General features: G+C 48.8%; 1 pseudogene; it reads left to right on the forward strand.

Moving 5' to 3' along the window:
• Positions 1-2,442: 2,442 nt before the first annotated feature.
• Positions 2,443-3,755, forward strand: LOC102242445 (annotated as a pseudogene).
• Positions 3,756-17,076: the final 13,321 nt, after the last annotated feature.

A 17,076-nucleotide genomic window follows, 5' to 3' on the forward strand; every position in this document is an offset into this window, starting at 1 on the left:
CTTCCCAAGGAGGCCATTCTGAATGGACTCAGAGCCAAACGTGAAGAAGCCAGCAAAGCCGAATGGGTTATGGACCACTGAATAGGGTCTTGCTTTAGAGGTGAAGTTGGAGAGGGAGGCCTGGGCATATCTCAGAGGTTGGCGAGTTTGGGCTCCACTTAAGTACAGAAGAGACATGCATGGATTTGTATTTCTGAAGGGCCACTTTGGCTGCTGAATGGAGGATGGATTGGCCGGAGCAACACGAGGGTCAGGGAGATTAATCAGGAGACCATTGTCATAACTGAGTGTAGATTCGAGGCCCAGATTAGGGAAGTGGCGATGGCCTGGAGAGAAGATGACAGAGTCCAAGCAGTTCAGAAAGTGGAACTGCAGGACTTGGTGAGAAACTGGATAAGTCAGGGTTTGGGGGCCGAGAAAGGTGGGGGAGAGACCGTCAGGGCTGACTCCAGGCTTCTGGTGTCTCCCTGATGGAGGGGACATGGGGAAGAGTAAGGAGGAAGGGGACATGTTGGGCATCAGCTCTCATGGTTCACAAAGGTCTCTGGAGCATGTGGAGGTCTGTGTGTGGTGCTCAGGAGGGCGGTTGGGCTTGAAGCAGAGGCATCTACCTAGTGACCTCAGTCATGTTCCTCATTTCAGGGCCTGTTCCTGCTGCTGAACCAAGAGGGTTGCTCTGGGTGACCTCAGGGTCCACAGCTCAGCAGGAAGAGCCTCTGCTGCTTCTCCTCCCCCCCCCCCCCCCCCGCCACCTGCAGACTCCAGTACCTTCTTCACCCCCAGCTTGGAGGTGGAAGCAGACAAGCCGAGTCCAGACCCCTACTCTGCCAAGGCCTACCACCCCCCTTTCCAAGCAGGACACTGTGCTTCCTCTAGGCCCTGGGCCCAGCAGGTCCAGCCTGTTCCAGGAGATGGGATGTGGAGGGACCCGGTCCCAGACTTTGGAAACCTCCTTCTCATTGTCTTCACAGCAGTACCAGCTCCCAAACAATTTAGGGGGCCCAGGGGAAAGCCGACTTTACCAAGTCACTGCCCTACCTCTGGCAGGAGTGGATGAGGTGGGGGGACATCCCAGTGGATATGGAGAGCAAGGCAGCAAGATGGAGAAGGGTCCAGCTCAGTCCTGGCCAGGATTCCAGCAGGAAACAGAACCACTCAAGGTGATGGGCTGAATGAAAAGATGGGCATGGTGAAGGGAACCAACAGAAGGGGAGGAGCACACCATTGCCAATAGCAGGACACAGTTACCTTCCTAGGTCTGCAGGGTCCCGAGGCAGCAACGGTGTGTTCCTTCCGGAGCCAGGCTGGCCCTTGGAGCCGTAACATCATAATGTAGCGCCTGCCAGCACTGTGGCCCCACAGGGAGGAGCAGGGGGACCAAAAGCTTTGACCTCTCCCCTCTTGCTGGTCTCCCGCCACAGCCTCTTGTTGGCCAAACCTAACAGAAAGGTGATGCATCCACAGAAGTCAGCCTTCCAGGACACAGAGGGGACAGAGGACAGATCTGGGGCAGACAGAACAGCAGCTCCCTGTGGGATCTGGGTGCAAGTGCCAGCTACACTGCTTTCCAGATGTTCAGGGAGTTTTGTCACATCTTCATTTTCCTCATCTGTAGAGTGAAAATAACAACAGGCTAGACGTCTAGCTACTCAATTTCCCTCCCATTGTCACTCCCATGTATTTTATTCAGCGGCAGGCAGCCCCACCCCATGTACACATAGGCATGCCCACAGCACCCCAATGTTCACATGGGATTCGATGCCTTTTGCAGCATCTTGGTGTGCAGTGCTTGGAGTTTGAGGACCTGGGTCAGCTCCATATCCTCCCTTTACGTATCTGAATCTTGATTTACTCACCTATTTAAAAAGTCACCATAAAAAAATGTTCATCTTTATCCTTTTTACCCACATCCTTCAGTACCCTTCCCCCATGTGCCCTGAGATGTCCCTTCAGGAAAGAGCTGGATGCACTAATGAGCATGTACAAGCAACTCCAAATTCTTGCAAGGCGCTGGGAGGACAAACCATGAATGAGGCAGCGAGTTTACAGGGTGTATCTTACTCATATCTGCATCACTGGTACCTCCTCCTCATGGACAGAGGATAAACGTAGAATGGCTAAACCCTCGCCCTGTGTGTCTGTGTTTTGGGTACTGAGACCAAGCCTGGCTAACAGAAGGGGCTCCCGTGTGTGTAATCCGTCCATAAAAGGATTACTGAATTCAGTGGGGCCCAAAGGCCATATCTGAGTGTGAGGTTCATGACCCAGGGAAGCCAGCAACAGATCCCCGGGGCTAGGATCTCCCTCTTTGCATGTAAGAAGTCAAGGCCTTGGCAGCAGCTGCAGCCAGCTGGCACCAGGTCCCGACGAGAGTTATTGTTTGGCCAAAACAGGAAGCCGCCCGAGGGGAAGTGTGGCCTCGCCTCAGTGAACCCCTGAAGAATGGCCCCTGAGAAGCGTGGGGACGTGCAGGCGGGCACGGGTGGCATTGCAGCTGCACCCAGCCTCAGGCCCGGCAGTGGACCTCAGTTGACCCCTGTGGCCTGGTGCAGCGGGGACAGGGCTGGGAGCCAGGAGACTGGGTTCTAGTCTTGTGTGACCTTGGGCATGTCACTGCCCTTCTCAGGACATATCTCCTCATCTGTCAACTGACAGATGTGAGCTATGCATTTGCAGCTGAATGGATCCCCATCTGGCTGTCTCGTTGATCCCTCTGGCTGCCTGCTGCCTGATGTCATCCAGTGCCAATGAGGCTCATGGAATGACCGTTTCCCACCAGGAGAAGGGAGACCTGATGGCTCCATAGCACTTCACAATCAGTAAAGCTCCATCTCCTCATTTCATTTGAACCCCAACAGTTACATCAAGAGATAAAAGGTGGGGCCCTCTCGCCTTGTCACCAGGAGCCAGCCACCCTGGCCTCTCCTCTCCCTGCCGAAGCCCAGGGGACAGAGTGGGAAGCGGGACCGTGTTCCGACGCAAGCGAACGGCCCTTGATTACCACAATCCAGCCGGCTTCAACTGCAAAGATGAAACAGAATTTAGAAACTTTATTGTTTGGCTTGAAGACCAGAAAATCAGACCCTACAAGATTGAAGACAGAGGTCATTTAAGAAACATCCACAGCAGTGACTGGCCCAAGTTCTTGAAAAGCATGTCACAGATGTTAGCTGTCCTTTCAAGATTCGAGATCGACAAGAAGCAATTGACTGGCTTCTAGGTCTAGCCGTTGGACTTGAATATGGAGATGCTGCTGAAAAATACAAGGACTCAGTAACCTGATAATACAAAAAATGCTGACAATGCAGCTAAAAATGCAGAGCCATTGATCAATTTGGATGTTAATACTCCTGATTGTAAGGCTGGTGCAATGGCTTTGGCTAACCTTCAGATTCAACGTCATCATGATTCCCTGGTGATGCTTAAGGCAATTTGCATTTTGGTCCAGGAGCGCCTGACACAGGATGCAGTTGCTAAAGCGAATCAAGCAAAAGAGGGATTGCCTGTTGCTTTAGACAAGCATATTCTTGGTTTTGACACAGGAGATGCAGTTCTTAATGAAGCTGCTCAAATTCTGTGACTGCTGCAGATAGAAAAGCTCAGAGAGCTACAGACAAAAGTTAATGAAGCCATAGTAGCTGTTCAGGCGATTATTGCAGACCCAAAGACAGACCACAGACTGGGGGAAGTTGGAAGATGAACCTTTTAGGATCTCAGCCTCTTACCTATTTAGTACAGTTGGGAACCATGCATACCCTGGTATGTGCTTCAAAATCAAACATCACATTTTCAAGGGAAGAATCCCAGAAAATGGACTATGTTTTAGCGATTTACCATCATTGCTTTTTCTTTAATAAAGTTAGAGAAAACAGGGGGGAAAAAGATGTAAAGGTGGGATTCATGGTTCCATCTCACAGAGGAGGACACAGAAGCTCTCAGTCAGGATTCGAACCCACACCCCTGGCCTTTATCCTGAAGCTCTTGGACAGCCTCATTTGATGAGTGACTGAGTGAATGTTCAGGCTGCAGAGGGAGATGGCCATCCACCACTGCGAGGTGACTCTAGACCAGTGATGGCGAACCTATGACACGCGTGTCAGAGGTGACATGCGAACTCATTTTTTTGGTTGATTTTTCTTTGTTAAATGGCATTTAAATATGTAAAATAAATATCAAAAATATAAGTCTTTGTTTTACTATGGTTGCAAAGATCAAAAAAATTCTATATGTGACACGGCACCAGAGTTAAGTTAGGGTTTTTCAAAATGCTGACACGCCGAGCTCAAAAGGTTCGCCATCACTGGCCTAGACAGAGGGCCGCCAGCAGGGCAGGCACTGTGGAAACCTAGAGGAAACAGCAGGCCCCCTGTCTGAGGGAGGAGCTAGACTGGAGGGCTGGCAGCCTGAGGCCTGCTCAGTTTGTCTGCTGTGTTTTTATTTTTCTCAATTGAGGCTCTGCCACTTACCTACTGTGTGACCCAAGCAGGCCACTCCACTCTATGCCTCAATGACCTCAGTGGTCATTGAGAGATGACAGCTGTCCCGCTGACCCTGGGCTGGGTGGGGATCCAAAGAGCTGATGGGAGATGGAGGCTCATGGTCATGTGGATGTGCTGGTTGTTCACCTCTTCCTTCCTCAGAGGACCCCAATTCTGCTCATCCTCCCTATCTATCCCCAGGTTTCACACAGGATCTTAGTGAGTCAGCACATGGCAACCCCTCAGAGGCTGTTACTGGTTGGAAACACTTAAGTCATCCTATGTGAACCAAAGAGAAAGGCTTACAGTCCGGGGCTAGGAGAGAAGTCCTCTCTTGCACTCTCCCGCCAGTTGTTCACAGGGAAGCCTGTAGCTCCCATTGTCACTGACTGGCAGCCGACTTTCATCCCTGAGGGGAGAGACAGCCATCATGGGGCCACAAAGGAACCAGCTGAAGACAGGAGAGAAATAGAAAAGTCTGTGATCCTGATGACAGCAGGACCTGCTGGAGGTGCTGGAGACACACACTCTGGACAGGGAGTTCCTTGTTTTATTTAGACTTTGGAGCCAGGGTGTTCTCTTACTTGCAGCCAAAGGTATCTTCGGGGCCCCTTCTCATCTTGCAGTGTCTGATGCACAGAGGGGGGATGGGGTGCCCTCCCCACGTTGGCCCACTCTTGATATTCAAGCTGGGAGGACAGTTGCGAAACCTCTGGGCACCAGGCCAGAGCTGATGACTTGTTCACAGCTTTTTGGAAGCTCTGCATTCTTTCCTGTGTTTCTCAAACCAGACAATTCCTCCCTTTCCACAACTGGTCTCTGGCCTGGGCCCAGGCCACCCCACTGACATTAATGCTGCAAGATGGATGGGGCAGGGAGGCAGGGAGCCTGGACTTTTGAGGCCCCAGCCCCAGATGCATTCTTTGCTCAGCCTGTTGTTTTTTTTTCCCCTTCCCTTCCCACATGGACCTTAGCCACTTTGCAGTCTTAAGATTACAGGTTTCAGAACATAAGGGTCCTTAAAGATGATCTAGTACAACCTCCTTGGTGTACAAAATGGAAACTGAGGCCCAGTGTAGGCCAAAGGCTTGCTCTGGGTCACCTGGAGCTGGGACTGGAACCCAGGTACCTTGATTCCGAGTCCAGGACTCTTTCCCATATACGACAAGAAGGTCATAAATTGACATGACTTTTTCTGCGCTGATTAGGGACTGATACTTGGTGTCTCTTGTCTTGATCCTTCTTTTCCATCCCTATGGCCGCTGCTCTGATTCGGGCTTCATGGTCTCTTGCCTGGGTGTTGGCCTCATTCTAAAAAGCTGTCCAATTCCCATCTGCAATCCTGCTCCCGACACAGCAGCCAGAAGGCTTGTCCTTAATACCGACCCGATTCTGTCTCACCTGCTTCACCACCTATAGGACAAGATCCAGAATCCGTAACCTCACTTAAGGGCCCCTCATGATTGGCCACTGCCCAACATCCGCTGTCACATAAGACCTATATTCCTTACTACTAACTCAATTGATGCCTCCTCCCGTCAGCTTTCCCAGGTTCCTCCTTCTGTGAATGGCACGGTGTCTGAGTTTATCATGGAACCTTTCTTAGGATGGGAGGGTCTGATCCCAGCTGTCTGCTTCACTGGATGATGAGGGCTTCCAAAGCCAGAGGTAATATCCACTGAGCATCACTACCTGCCAGCACCCTTCACCAGATGTGACCTTGCTCCTGTGCCGTTTCCTCTGGTTGGTTCCAGGTTGTCTGTCCATAGCCCTGTGAAGGCAACGACCACAGGGGCAAATGATAGGGGAGTCTGATTCTTCATGGGTTCCATCCCACCCAGCGGAGTCCACCTGCCGATCTGACTTGGGTGTGAATGTATCTCTACTCAAGATAACAGACACTGAGAACCAGGCCAGGCGTGGGGCTTCGGGAAGAAGAAGAAATATGAACAATAAAATGGCAATAAGTACATAGCTATCAACAATTGAATCTAAAAATCAAAATATACAAACAAGGAATCTAATGAGCAAATAAACTGATGAATAGAATAGACCCAGAGGCATGGATACATGGAACAGACTGACAAATCTCAGAGGGAAGGGGAGTTGGTGAGGAGATATTAACTAAAGAACTTTTGCATATATGCATGGACACAAACAATAGGGTGGTGACGATCTGTGGGTGGGGTGGGAACTGGGTGAAGGGGCACAATGGCGGGGGGCAGGGGGAAGAGAAGACATCTGTAATACTCTCAACAATAAAGACTTTTTTTAAAAAAAGAAACCCAAACCATAAAATCTATACTAAGCATTAAAAAAAGAAAAAGTCTACTATGAACTTGTTTATTTTATAGTTGGAAAAAATTAGACAACAGTGAGAAAGGAGAACAATTCTAGTTCTAACTCTGTTGACAACTGGACATGTGGCCTTGAACAAGTCAGCTGTCCTTTTCAAGACTCACTTTGCTTGTTCATCTGTTCCTTCCTTCGTTCTAGAATCTTTCCTAAGGACCTCATCTGTGCCAGCTGAGGACTATGGATCCAAAAGTTAATCAGAATCTAAAGAAATAAAAAGATGTTTAAACTTGTTTGTAACCAGAGAAATACCAATGAAAACGGAGCCACAATACCATATCTCATCCATCAGTTTGGCAGAAACCCCAAAATTTTACAATGCACTCTGTTGGCAAGACTGTGGGAAAACAGGCCCTCTTGTTCATTGTTTGATGGGAATACAACATTGTGGAGGGGAATTTGGTAAATTCTAGAAAATTACCAAATATGTGTTTACCCTTTGATTCAGCAATCCCACTTCTAGGAATCTGGGCTGCAAAATAAGACAAGATGTATGCATAAATCTATTCATAGAAGCACCATCTGTAATAGTAAAAAAAAAAGCTAGAAACCACGCAAATGTCCGTCAGTGGGGAGTAGTTGCCCACACAAGGGATGACTTTGCAGATAAAAAAGAGAAGGAAAAGTATATCTAGATGCTGTGATGACATCATTTCCAGGGTACAATGTTATAGAAAAAAGCAAAGTGGAATAAAAAATATATATAGTGCACTCTCATTTATTAAAGAAAGGGAATACATCTTTTCTTTAATTTTAAGAAGTCAGTTAAAATATAAAAAATAAAACTTTAAAATTGTAACCTATCGGAGAAGGGAGGAAATAGGGTAAAGGGAATGGGGGTAGAAGCTAGACTTCTCTGAATATACCTCATTTTGTAGATTAACTTTAGAACCAGGAAAATGCTTTACATAAAAATAGAACAAAGCTAAACCCAAATAAAAGTCAGAAGCAATCCCCAAAAAATCAAAAGCAAAATTAAATAATTCAATCTGTTTATTGACTTCATGGCTTCACCATGCCAAGTGGAGTTATTTGGAGTGACTTAGAGGCCTGGTGACTGGACTGCACAGCACTCACAGGATGTAAATTCTAAAGACAAAAAAACTGCAAATAAATTGTAAAGTGTTTTCAGTCATCACATATGTTCAGTAATACTACTAGTATTGTTATTCTGAGATTTAAAGAAAATAGGAGGAAACAAAGCGGTCATCATGTTAACATTGTTAGGAAGCAAGATTTTCAGTATTAGAGAAAAGAGATACAAATATAAAATCAAGAACTTAAGTAAAATCCCTATATCTTAGCTTTTACTTAAAGTATCAGTATGAATTCCTGATATATATGTACATATGTATTTTTTTAAAGAAAGCATTTCCTAGCTCTGTACATTGAAAAGCCTAAATGCTTTTCAAATAGCACTGAGCACCGCCAGCATTCAGTTTTGTGGTATCTAAGTACCTCCTTGGAGAAATAGCTGATTCCAGCTATAAATGAAGAAGGAGTGATAAAATTAAAATATTATTGTGTTGAAAATCTCCAACAAAATAGTGGATCTAGGTAATGGTTTTCAAAGGCTTCTAAAAGTGCAAAAATCAGACAACTAAGCCTTAGGGGCCTTTTGAGGCAAGTATACACACCTCTTATAAAGTATTCTTGCCAAAACTTTGAATCTGAATTTAATCAGATCTAACTACTAATTTCTAGGAAAAGCAAGGGACCAAAGACTATGTCAAACAACACCTTGGGGGACACAGTAGGAGAAGCCCATTATGTGGAATAGTACAGGGGACAAAGAACCTGGTTTATTCGATGAATAAATGGGATAAAAAGAGGAGAAACTTATAGAATGAAAGAGACATAAAAGAGCTAACAACCAAGTGAAATGTATGGATCTTGTTTGGATCTTCATTTTGAACAAACCAACTTTAAAAAGACCATCTATGAGGTAATTATGGAGAAATTTCAACATTACTGGATATTTGATGATAAAAAATATTATTAAAATATAAGTATGATAATGGTATTCCAGTCATGCCTTTATCTTTTAGAAATACATGTAACAATATTTATGGATAAAATGATTTGATGTTTTGGAGTTTCTCCAAATAACCCAGCGAGGGAGAAGTTGGGGGATGTAAATGAAACAAGAGTGGCTTCAGTCAGTAAAGGTAGAAGCTGGGGGAGGAATATGCAGGGTTCTTTGCACTGTCCTGTTTTGTTGTTTTGGTTTTTTGTATGCTTGAAAATTTCCACAATAGAATGTTGTTGTTGCTCTCAAGGAGGTGGGAAGGAGGACTTAGACATATCAACCAAAGAGACCAGTTCCCTCTGAGGTAGTGAGGGGGGCCTTGGTTGGGACTGAATTCAGATAGGAATGTACATGTAGAGGTAGGAGTTTCCAGTAGAGGGAAGAGCAAGTGCAAGGAAGTTCCACATCTGGGGATGGCAAAATCTCTGCCTTGAGTGAACGGAGGGGCATATCAAGGTGGTGGCTGAGAATAAAATGGGGAGTATCTTTGAGGGCCTCGAATGCCCAGCCAGGAGCCCCTAAAGGCTCTGTGTTTTAGCAATGCCACCCAGTCAGCTGGGCAGATTGGAGGAAGAGATCTGGATGGGTGTGAGGAGACCTCAGCAGAACTTGGGCAGGGGTTCTAGAGAGAGACGAGGAGGCCAGAGCTGGGGCGTGCCTGGGGGGAGACTGAAGGAGAGGGGCAGCTGTAGTGTGGACGTGCTGGTGAGACAGGCAACCGTGCTGGGGTCAGTTTCTGGGCAGTTTGGTGGATGTTGGTGCCATTATTAAGACAGGGTTGGAGGAGCAAGTTACGCCCCTTCATGTAGAGCCCTGGCTGGGAGGCAGGGGCCTGGGTTCTGCCCCTGCTCTGCTGTCTGGCTGTGGACCCCAAGGCATGTCTTTGCCTCTTTCTGACTGATGGGTCCGACCTCGGAAGCAAAGGGTAGGAGCCCCAGATCAGAAGTCCCCCAAATCTATCACCGGACGGATTTGCGCCCAGCCCGTGCACGCATCCTTTTTGCCTTCAAAATCACGAGTTCTCATCTGGCCTCGCTGACAATCCAGTTGTGTGATGTCAATGGCATTTCCCTTCAGAAAAAGGAAATGAGGTTAGCAAGCGTGTTACCAGGAAAGGAAAGTTAGCTGGGCCCCACCCTCTGCAGCCCCATGCTCCCCCCTCAGAGCATGCAGGGCCCCTCTGCCTGAGCCTGGGAACAGGACCCAGAAATGTCACAGTTCAGAGAGACACCAACACAATATGGGTGAGTGTTCGCTGCTACAACTTTGATTTCTGAGCAGGACTGCCCCCAAACAGAGGCCGCGCCCTCTCCAATGCCCATGGCCCAGCCCCTGGCCACACTTGGAGATGAGGTCACGGGAAGTTCCAGGGGGGGCTCATTAAATGTCAGCAAGGCCCTGAACATGAGACACCAACACAATATGGGTGAGTGTTGGCTGCTACAACTTTGATTTCTGAGCAGGGCTGCCCCCCAACAGAGGCAGCGCCCTCTCCAATGCCCAGGGCCCAGCCCCTGGCCACACTTGGAGACTGAGGTCACGGGAAGTTCCAGGGGGGCTCATTAAATGTCAGCAAGGCCCTGAACATGAGCTCTTTGTCCGTGAGGAATCTGAGGCCCAGAGAGGAGAAGGGACAAGGCCAAGATCACAAGTCAGGTACAGGTCACATGGCACCTGGGGTCAACAGTCCAGAAAGCCTGTCATGCGGCAGGACTCCCAGAATGCCCTGCTCCTGATGGATGTCCCCAGAAAGTCTTTCTCCAGTTAAAAATATGAAGTGCCTTTATTAAACTAAACCACCCCAATCCTTAGCTTTTGACAATCTGAAATTCCTTAAAATGCTGTTATGAAGACAAAATGAAAACAAATTCCAATCCATTCAATAAAATTGCGGGATATTTTTGAACTGAAAGAAAAAATTAACAGCAAATTGATACATTTGGTATGTTTGGCATATCGGTCATTTGAAGATTGATCACTTGGCAAATTGGCCATCAAGTGAATATATTTTTAGAAACTTGAGTAAGAGCCTCTCTCACTGGTCCATCCTTCATCCCTCCTCCTGACTGTGAGTCCCGTGGGCAGGCCCAGGTCCAGCTGCCCTCTTTGCCCCTAACCATGGCCCAGTGCATGGCACACGGTGGGAGCGGGCGTTGGTAGTCAATTGTGTAGTAAACTGATGTTAGACCTGAATGTCCTCAAGGGCTGGAGGTAACAGGGTGGAAAAACCCCTCATCTTTGCTCTTATTGCAAAAGTCAACTTGGGTCATACTTTCCACTGTCCCCCCTGCAGGGAGGGCTTCGTCTGGTTCACCCTCCCACACACCCAGGGGCTGGGGGTTTTCAGGTGAAGCGGAACTAGGTGTCTGTGCCTCTGTACCTTTGCAGGATTGTTCAGCAACAATGGAGCCGGAAAAGGCAGTGTGTACTGGCAATGTGCAGCATTGCTGAGCTTGTGTGTGTGCACGCAACGGTGCGTGTGTGTGTGTGTGCATGCACGGGTATGTGCACATGTTTCCACATGCAAGTGTGGACAGCTGTGATGTGCAGTTCTGTTATAAATATGCAGATACCTATGGATCGTGTTTATGTATGGAAATATGTAATGAAGTATATGTGCATATCCATGTTTGTATAGGCATGTGTGTATATGTCCATTTGTGTACAAGCTTTCACAATGCAAGTACATTGAGTATATGTCCCTGTTTATCTGTGGAAGTGTATATATTTGGGTAAGTGTAAATATGCGTTTATTTAGGCTTTTTGCATCAATACATTTTGTGCATTTATGCTAATCCATGAGTGTATAGAATATGTGTGCATGTTGGTGTAAGGTGTGTGTGTGCTCTGTAGATGCATCTTAATGTAAGAATATGGTATGAGATGTATGTAAGGTGCCTGTGGACACATGTGCATGGAGATCTACAAATGTGTGCATATGAGTCTGTGTGTGAAGCGTGTACGTGCACATACGAGGTATGTGTGGTGTGGATGATGCACATGGTTGCAGGTATGTACACACGCAAGCACATCTTTCTTGCCCTTTATTTTTCTCTTGGGGAATGACAGGGCTTCTGAGTCCTACAGTGGCTGGTGGTTCTTCCAGGAACATGGTTTCCTGGACCTGAGAGGTAAGAACATCGGAAGCCCCGTGTGAGCGAGGAAGCGGGGTGGCCTGAGGCTTGGGCTCCTCTGAGAATTGTGTGGACACCCCAAGTCCACTGCTGTGGACCAGGCTGGCGGAGGGGTTGGGACATCAGGGGCCTCTGACCTCACTGTGTGTCCTGCGGAATGTCACTGCCACCTCCAGTCTTCCGTCCATGCCTCAGTGGTTTCCAAACTTTTTTTTTTTGGTAGTAGAGCCAAAATAAAATCTTAAGGACCCTTCCCTGGAAAGCAGATGAATAAGTGGGAAATGCTGCGGCTGAAGGCTGGGGTTGGGGAGGGACAGGAGGGGTCTCCATGGAATATAGTTCTAAGCTCTGAGCCTACACTGCTCCTGGGCCTTTTCAGTTTACATTCTAGTTTGTAGTTTGAAAAGCATAGCCACATCCATAATCTCAGCTAATTCTCACGAACTTCTTCCAGTCTGTTTGGAAACGCTGGAAGCAGAACAGAGAAAAGGACTGGCCCTGGCTCCACTCCGGCCCCCTCTTCTATGTGAGCAACTTCTGCCCCATCAGCTACTCTCACAGCCTCCTCATGTGAGGTCGCTGAGTCAACACCTGGAGGTGTTCCATTCGAAGCTGGCTCACTGGAAGCAGCCCCAAAGGCGGGCTATTGTGCTAGCGATGATCCCCGTTATGCAGGTGCAGAAATTGAGACCGGGAGAGGCTTTCTGGATTTGTGTGAAGTCAATCTGGAGATGCTGGAAAAGACTGGGCCCATCCTAACCTCAGATGCCCACCCTCTGTCATTGGAAGCACTTCTTTATTCTTCCAGGCCTGGCCATCCCGTGGTAAACCCCACATGTGGTTCTGTGGTTGCCCACACAAGCCTAAAAATAGCCAATAGGAGGCCGGGGCTCCCCCTTGGTGAGTGGCAAAAGGCCCAGGGACTTGCTCTGCCTCACACATGAGCAAATCCTGTCTAGCGAAGACTGGTGGTCTGGGTACCAAGTGTGATGTGCTAGAGGCCGTGCCAACCTTGGAACAGAGATTATTTTATTTCATTGGCTTGCTTTTTAAAGTCTGTGATGTCCCATTAGACAGACATGAAAATCAAGGTTTAGATGAATGAAGTGGCCTGCCTACGGTCAAGGAGCTTCAGTCAGAACCCAAATTGTTCTGATCCAAGGTCCATGTTGTTCATTTCTCACCCCTTCCTTACCTTGACCCTAGGGACAGCAGGTGCAGAGGTAAGAGCAGGACCTTTAGAACCACATCGGCTTCCGATCCTGCCTCTCTGGTGACTCCTTGTGGCCTTGGTAAGCCCTTACGTCTCTCGGTCTCAGTTTCCTCACCCACATCATAGGGGCCTCATGGCCCATTATGTAGGATCATGGTGGGGATTGACTGACACAAGGCATGGAGGTGTCCAGGGTAGGGCCTGGCATGTCAGAGGGGCTCAGTAAATGGCCATTCACTGCCTCCCTCCTCCCACCACTTAGTACCATGTTTCCAAAGTTGGGGTGAGAGGGGCAGTGTTGGTTGAGCCTCTGGAAGTGTCTTGCCAGGTCATGGAAGTGGAACTACTGATGAGAGGTCAGGAGAGGGGGTCCCTGTGATAGGGCGTATTTTCAAAAAATGGCCTCAGGGGTATTTTCAGGTCCACATACTGAAACCTTGTCACTTTTCACCAAGAGATGAGTCTATCGCTCCTACCTGTGAAATTGCGCAGAACTTTGTGACTGCTTCAATGAACAGAATGTGGCCGACGTGACATTACGTAACTTCCCAGGCTAGATCTATAAAGGTGATACAGCTTCCGCCTGTCTACCTGTCTCTCTGTCTCTGTCTCTCTCTGGAATCCAGCAGCCATATTGTGAGGAAGCCCAAACTGTAAGAAGAGACCACAGTAGGTGCTTTGGCCAACAACCCCAGTGAAAGTCTCAGCCAATAGTCAGCTTTGACCTCTGGACATAGGCATGAACAACTCTTTAAATAATTTTAGTTCCCAAACTGCAAACCACCCCAGGTAATGTCAAGTGGAAGAGAATGAACTATCCCAAATGCAGATTTGAGAACAAAGCAAATGTCTTTAAGCTCTGAGTTTGTGGTACATAATTCTAGGAAACAGGAACAGCCCTCCGTCCCCGGCAGCCCCCTGAGTCACCCAGCCAGGTACGGAGAAGCTCCTCCCTGGGTCCCACTCCCACTCCCACGGGCATAACCTGGAGTCAGCCCTCTGTCCCTGCTGAGCCTTCCACGCCAAGCTGCACAGCCCCGGTTCAAAGCCCAGCTCTGTCACTTCTCAGTTTTCTCTGATAGTGCCTCTCAGGAGTCTGGGGATTCATGAAAGCTTCTCAGCTTCCTCTGCGCCAAACGGGAGTTCTGATAGTGCCTCTCAGGAGTCTGGGGATTCATGAAATAAAGCGCCTGGCACATAGTGAGTGCCTCCGAGGTGGATGCCGGCAGGTGAAACTGGAGAGAAGGGAAGAAGAGGTCAAAGATGTGGCCCAGCCTCTGACTTAGTCAAGGGAGAGAGGAGGACTGGGTTCAGGGAGCCTGGGGAGCGATGGGTCTGGTGGACACTGAGTGTGAGAAGCCCAGCTCTGTGCAGCCCAGGAGGGTCCCCAGATTGCTCTCAAAATGACCTGAGACATGGGAGTAAGAGGAGTGGGACTGGACAGGCCCTGGCAGGATCCAGCGAAAGGTGAATGCGGAGGGGGCAGAGGGGAGGGATGGAGAGCACCGCAGGCAGGAGCTAGAGGTGAGGGGGAGAGGGAACCACCCCAGAGCCAGGTGGGCTCGGCCACACCTGAGCATGGATTCTCAGAAACCCAGGCCACCCTCCCTGTTCAGACAGGGCCAGCCCAGCTCTATCTAGGGAGATAAAGCCCCTGCAGAGGCTCCCAGACCAGAGACGTCCTTATCAGCTGCTGCTGTCTGGAGTACTTGGGAATGTAAACGCGCCTGATGCGCCAGACACAGGGTGACATAAAGCAGACGTGCAGGGGTCAGCTTCTCCCCGTCCCCCATCCTCCCCCTGCAGCACGAAAGTGGGTAACGCGGGACACCAGCTTCACACGGCCGGACACCACTGGCCTCGGTGTCCTCTACTCTAACGCCTGGATGGGGGTTTTTTCCCTTCAAGTCACACTTGGATTTGGAGGGGCCTCAAGGAGCCCTTTCTATTAAGGTCATGTTGGCCAACATGCCCCAGGTGAGCCCAGCACGGAGAAGCAGGGCCCTCAGCCTGATGTGCCTGTGTGGCCTTGAACAAGTCCCTCCACATGACCAACAGGCTCTCCTCACTCCAGGGATGTGCACTGAAACCCCTGCTGGGCCAGGCACAGGGCTGGGCGTTGGGGTAAAGAGGGACCCTGAAAACACAGCCCTCTAGCCCAGCCGGATTGGCTCAGTAGTTAAGCATCGACCTATATCAGTGATGGCAAACCTATGACACGCGTGTCAGAGGTGACACGCGAACTCATTTTTTTGGTTGATTTTTCTTTGTTAAATGGCATTTAAATATATAAAATAAATATCAAAAATATAAATCTTTGTTTTACTATGGTTGCAAATATCAAAAAATTTCTATATGTGACACGGCACCAGAGTTAAGTTAGGGTTTTTCAAAATGCTGACACGCCGAGCTCAAAAGGTTCGCCATCACTGACCTATATGAACCAGGAGGTCACGGTTCAATTCCCAGTCAGGGCACATGCCTGGATTGCAGCAAGCTCAATCCCCAGTGTAGAGCATGCAGGAGGCAGTTGATCAATGATTCTCTCTCATCATTGATGTTTCTGTCTCTCTCTCCCTCTCCCTTCCTCTCTGAAATCAATAAAAAAATATATTGGGGGGAAAAAACAGCTCTCTGGAGTTCTCTTTCTGGTGGGCAAGATGGACAAACAGGTAACCATCATAATAATAAAAGCTTAATATACTAATTAGACTGGACGACCTTCCAGACGAAGCCAGAGCTTCGAGGGAAACCGGGGCCCTGGGTGCCAGAGGGAAGCCGGTCTGGCAGCTGGGGGAAGGAAGGCCTACTCTTGCACAAATTTTGTGCATCGGGCCTCTAGTCTAATAATAATCACAAGCACTTATTATACACCAGGCACGGTTCTGAGTGATGTACACATGTAAACTCATTCAAGTCCCACACAGCCCGTGGTATAACGTTGATAATATTTCTCCTTCACAGAGGAGGAAGCAGAGGCAGAGGGAGGGGACGCACAAGTCCCAGAGCTGGGATTCAAGACCGAGAGGCCTGACTCCCTGGAGACGTGAGGAGAGCTGTGATGAGGGCTCCAGTCATGACCAGACAGTCTCTCCTGGCTGAGCTAGAGTGAGCTGGGACGGGACAAGGGAGAGAAAGGGGTTAGAGCCCAAGGCTATCCCTGCTGCCTTCTTCCTCACACCCTTCCCCCACCCTTCTCACCCCCTGCCTGCCCAGCTGTGCCGGGGCCTGTGGCTTGGAGCTCCCAGTCTTGCTGTGGCCCCTTCACAATGACATGCACCTGGGATCCAGAGGTGTCAACATCAGGCAGTGGGAGCAGGGAAAGAGCATGGGTTTTGAGGTCAGATGGATGGAGTTTAAATCCTGGCTCTGCTCCAATCTGGTGGAGCGATGCTCAGCAGTGCCTCATGTCCCCATCTGTAAAACAAGGTGTGTCCTACATGACAAGCCATGAGTTTGGCTGACATTCCAGACTGTGTGAACACCAGTAACTGTGACTGCACCAGCAGAGATGCCAGCAAGGGGCATGGGTAGCCATGATAGGGAGATGCAGCCATCTGTGGGCCTTCCCGGAGAAGGAGGCATTGAACTGACACCTGAAATAAATTCCTTCCTTTCCCCATCATCTCTAACTTCCTTTCACACTTTTCCCTGAGCCCAAGATCTGGTCCCTGGGCTAAGGGGCTCCCAAGCTGGGCAGGAGGCTGTATGTTCAGTGTCACGGGGGTTCAGATCAAGGTTTGACAGGGTACAGGGGGGGAGTGGAGGAGGGGGCACCTTGTAGGAAAATCTTTAAGGGATATGATCCTTGAAGAATGGGTAGGTATTTGCCAGGCAGACCAGAGGGAGAAGGAGAAGAGAGCCCTG

This window comes from Myotis brandtii, unplaced genomic scaffold (assembly GCF_000412655.1).
Source record: "Myotis brandtii unplaced genomic scaffold, ASM41265v1 scaffold244, whole genome shotgun sequence".
Classification (NCBI taxonomy): Eukaryota; Metazoa; Chordata; class Mammalia; order Chiroptera; family Vespertilionidae; genus Myotis; species Myotis brandtii.